This window comes from Dermacentor silvarum, chromosome 8 (assembly GCF_013339745.2).
Source record: "Dermacentor silvarum isolate Dsil-2018 chromosome 8, BIME_Dsil_1.4, whole genome shotgun sequence".
Classification (NCBI taxonomy): Eukaryota; Metazoa; Arthropoda; class Arachnida; order Ixodida; family Ixodidae; genus Dermacentor; species Dermacentor silvarum.
Window position 1 is genome coordinate 93206399 of NC_051161.1, and position 4240 is coordinate 93210638.

Consider the following 4240-nt stretch of genomic DNA (forward strand, 5'->3'; position numbering starts at 1 on the left):
CATTTCATGAGTTGCAATAATCGCGAATATCTTTGAAGTGTTACGATGTTCGCTATTGCCATTTCGTAACTTTACATCAGCAACACGATCGCTAACGTTTGGCTCCTGATAACGCCTGCTTGCTGCATTATGTGACGTTGTACCCTGGTTTTGTCTTACGAAGTAATATTTGGTCATTCGCGTGCAGATATGTGCATTTAGTCATACTCATTGTCTCAAGTCATGTCATGATTATGCTCGCTATTATGTCAGGTTTCAGACTGTGAACGTCGTTCTCACCTTTTCGCACGAAGTACCGAATCACTTTGGCCGCATGCCTTTGTACGACCGTGTGAACCCTTATGTCCCACTTTTCTTTACATTGTCTTTCTTTTTTTCGTCTTCAGATCTTTGTATTTCCCTCCTTTTTTTGTGTGCGCGTGTGGCGTCATTCAGTTTTTTCAGCATACCCACCGAAATGACTCTCTGGTTCATGGCGTCCTGCTGCTTATCACGAGGTCGGGGGTTCGACTCGCTGGCGCGGCAACCACATTCCAAGCGCTCGCGTATACCGTGCTTCGCGTGCGTGTAAAGTTATCCCAAGTGGTGAAAATTAATTTGGAGCCTACTACTACACGACATCCCTCACAGCCTCCAGCGCGGCCTACTTCAAAAAAAAAAAAAAAAAAAAAAAAAAAAACGTTGAAAATACCCATAATTTAAACGTTTATAACCAATGAACATTTATTCAGTACTTCCGCGTCTGTTGCGCCGGTTCAGCTGGTCAGTTTGCCGATATGGCAGCTGCGCCAACTTTTGAGAGAAGAAAAAATAAATAAATAACATAATAACAAAATACTAAAGAAAATACGGAAATGAGGAGGAAAGAGTGTGTGACTTTTGTGGGAGGACGGGTGGCTTTGGGGAGGAGCGGTAGGAAGAGAAAAAGAAGGATCGAACACTGAGAGGGAGAGGCCAGGGCACGAGCGAAAGAGCACACCCCGTTGCTCGGGGAACGATTCGTATAGTTGCATAGCGTGTGGTGGGACGCAGGCGGTCAGCTGCCACGCTTCGATCGGCAGCCGCTGTGCGGGGTGTCATATACGTACGGGCTACGCGAGATAAACGCGGGAAGTGGTGGTGGCGCACTGGCGTTCGCGCACGCAGACGTAGCAACCTCCGGCAGGACAATAACAAACCCGGACGTCTGGCCGAACGTCCGACCGGCACGCTGTAGGTGGATTTTACGTCACAGCAAACGCAAGGTGAGTGGGTCGTTAAAGCATGGATCAGCATATTTGGACGGGTCACCTGCTTTTCTTAAAGAGCGCCTCGAACTGTTTATCGAGATTCATCGAGTTATAGCTCGAGTTACATACACGGTTACGTATGCCTCTGTTTGCCTGTTCCAATGTTTCTGGAAGGGATCTGAGGTATAGGCCGGAAGTTGATCCATTCCTTCTCTTACCGCCCGATGACCCAGTTAACCCTGTCGTCCAACCTGACATAGTAAAGAAAACCTGACACGCTAAAGAAAACAACAAAAACAATAGAACTGATTACAAGTACACCAAAAAAGAGGTCATTGGTTTCAGCCAATTGTCCATATTTTCAATATGTCTTGAAAGCTCCTCAACAATTGCAATAATACCAAAGTAATCGATCACTTCGACGTTGCATCCTTTTTGCCACTTAATTCTGACAGAATTTCTCAAGCGTGAATAAACTGGTCTTACTTTTACGTGGGTTTTGCATTATTACTTCCCCGTGAATTTGCCCAAGTCGGTGCTTTTGGGCGCTTTCGTCGACTGTCAGCCGAGCGGTATGCCGGCGTTTTTCCGGGCCTACGCGCTAGCCCCGCGATTCGAATTCTTATTGTTGTTGTCTCAAAACATGGAATCTTTTCACGACACCGGCGCCGCAGTCGTGTCGTCGACTGATTGTGTACTTCGTTCACAAATCTTCCGAAGAGCGCCGGACGCTCGGGCTTCCGGACGTGCTTACACGTCGCGAGGCTTCTTTGCATAGCTGCACCCTCGATTATTCATCTAGCTGCGTAGGAAATACCCAGCGACATCACTGTTCGTTACCGTACGTTCTACTCCGGTTGCAGCCGTAAATGAAAAACGTTCGCAAATATTTTACACGTACTAAAATGGAATAGAGTTCCACATGAAATTACAAAATATATAAAATGTCGATGCATATATTTCAATGTTTTATTTTTACATTCACATTACAAAAAAAAAAGTCTAGAACTATGTTCTTATGAAGTAAACACTATTATCCGGAACAGCGTTTCACATATTTGTACCTATTCCAAATATCTGTGACCATGGAACCATGATTAAGCGTGTGGAACGTTGTCCCACATGCTTACTCAAGCATGGTTTCAGTTGTGATTTTATGCGGAACGCCGTTTCATTTAGGTAAATAAACAATATTTACACACGTTTTCTACTTATAGCCGGAACCTAAGCGGAGCTAGATTAAGAGTGTAGAATCTCGAGCGATCTTGCACATTATTATGATTTGTTCGATGAATAACTGCCACCAATGCTTGGCTATATCAGAACAAAGCTGACGCTCAATTGGCAACGTACGTAAAGAATGACAAAACTCTGAAATGAAGGATGTAATTAGCCAGAAATAATTGATTACCTGTAACACGAAACGTGCGAGCATGAACGGCAACCGCTTTTCGCGGAAGTAGAAATAGACTAACTTCCCTGAACTGTTCGCGAGAAAAATAAAAAAAAGGGTGCATTGAACGCGCAAACACGCCCTTGAGCGTATTTAAATGTATCTGTAAAAAACTAAATTACCTAAAAATTTAATTATGTAAATATAAATTATTATAAATTATCTTTATTTGGCGCACCCTCTTAATATCGCCTCTACAGATGGGCTACTTGAAAATGCAGACAGTGGACGTACAAGGAATCATAGCGTGCAGCTAGAAAGCTGATCAAACTAAATTATTTCATAATAATTATATTTATTTAACATTGCACATACAATCTAGCTTCACGGAAAAATCAGCTCAAGGCCTATCCTCTTCGTCGCAAACTTAAGAGTTGCATGAGTAACAGGTTATCCGTACCTAAGATGCGTCGCTAAATATATTTAAGTTCCGCGTCGCTTTGTCTTCAAACACCGAAATACCATCGTTGTATCGAACGTTAACGCGCACTTTCGAAACATACATTTTAGTGGTGCATTTCATTTTATACTTAGCGCACAACGCTGTGGAAGCTTATTAAAATTAATAGTTCCGTGCGTTCAGTCAATGCTTCCCAGCTGCACAAACCACGCCATGAGCGTTTGCTCGCGCGAGCGCGCACGTGAGGCTGGCGCGACGGGCTGCAAAACGACAAGAAAGAATTTGGTGGACGTTTAAGCTTCGCCTTTAAGAGCGGAACTCTATAGCATTCAAAGTTCCCTGACCGCTTGTCACGCTTTCCGGCAACTGCAGCTTTTTGACAACGAAGCTGTATACCTCTACAAGCCAAGGAAATTTTCGTGTCGTTGGCGTAAGCAAAAAGCGCCAGGCTAAAAATTGAAAACAAACATCATATCTCCTTTGAAATCAGGCATACAGCATACAGCTCAGCACTCGTTTTCAAAAGAAAAACCACAGAAGAAGCATCAAAACCACATGATGGATGATAAGGCGCGTAATGGTAACACCCTCCGACGCGTTTCGGTAAAGATTAGGTTTGCAGCTGTTTCGAAAGGGGTTGACGTCATTCAAAACTCTCGTGTGCAGTGCGAACCCTGTAATGTATGCTAATGACGTCTGCGAATAATGCGAAGCACGTTCCTTCTCCTGCGTGTTTTCCCCGGTAAAGATTACGGTTGCGTAAGCTACTCCGAGTGGAAAAGTACCCAACAGCATAGAAATCACGTAGTGACGTCACCACTGTCTAGCAACTCATTCAGTTCATTCCAGGCTACCATAGGTAGACCACGGAAAGTAAAGACGCCAGAAGAACAGCGTGAAAATAATGTCGTTGTGAAGTAATAAAGGGTGTGGTTAAGTACATTTCGCTTGTCTCTGGTTTCACTCTTTGTAGAGCCACGTGTGTGAATTCGTGACGTCACAATGGGTAATCGTTGTGGGTGTCGTTTACAGCTCCGCTGTCCAACCACCTTCACAGCGTGGATTGGAGCCACAGTTTTTTTCTCCACCGCTACCGGGGATGCGCGGAGGCGAGCTGCCATCTGAATGGTGTTGTTGCAAGGAACTGAGCGGGGCGCG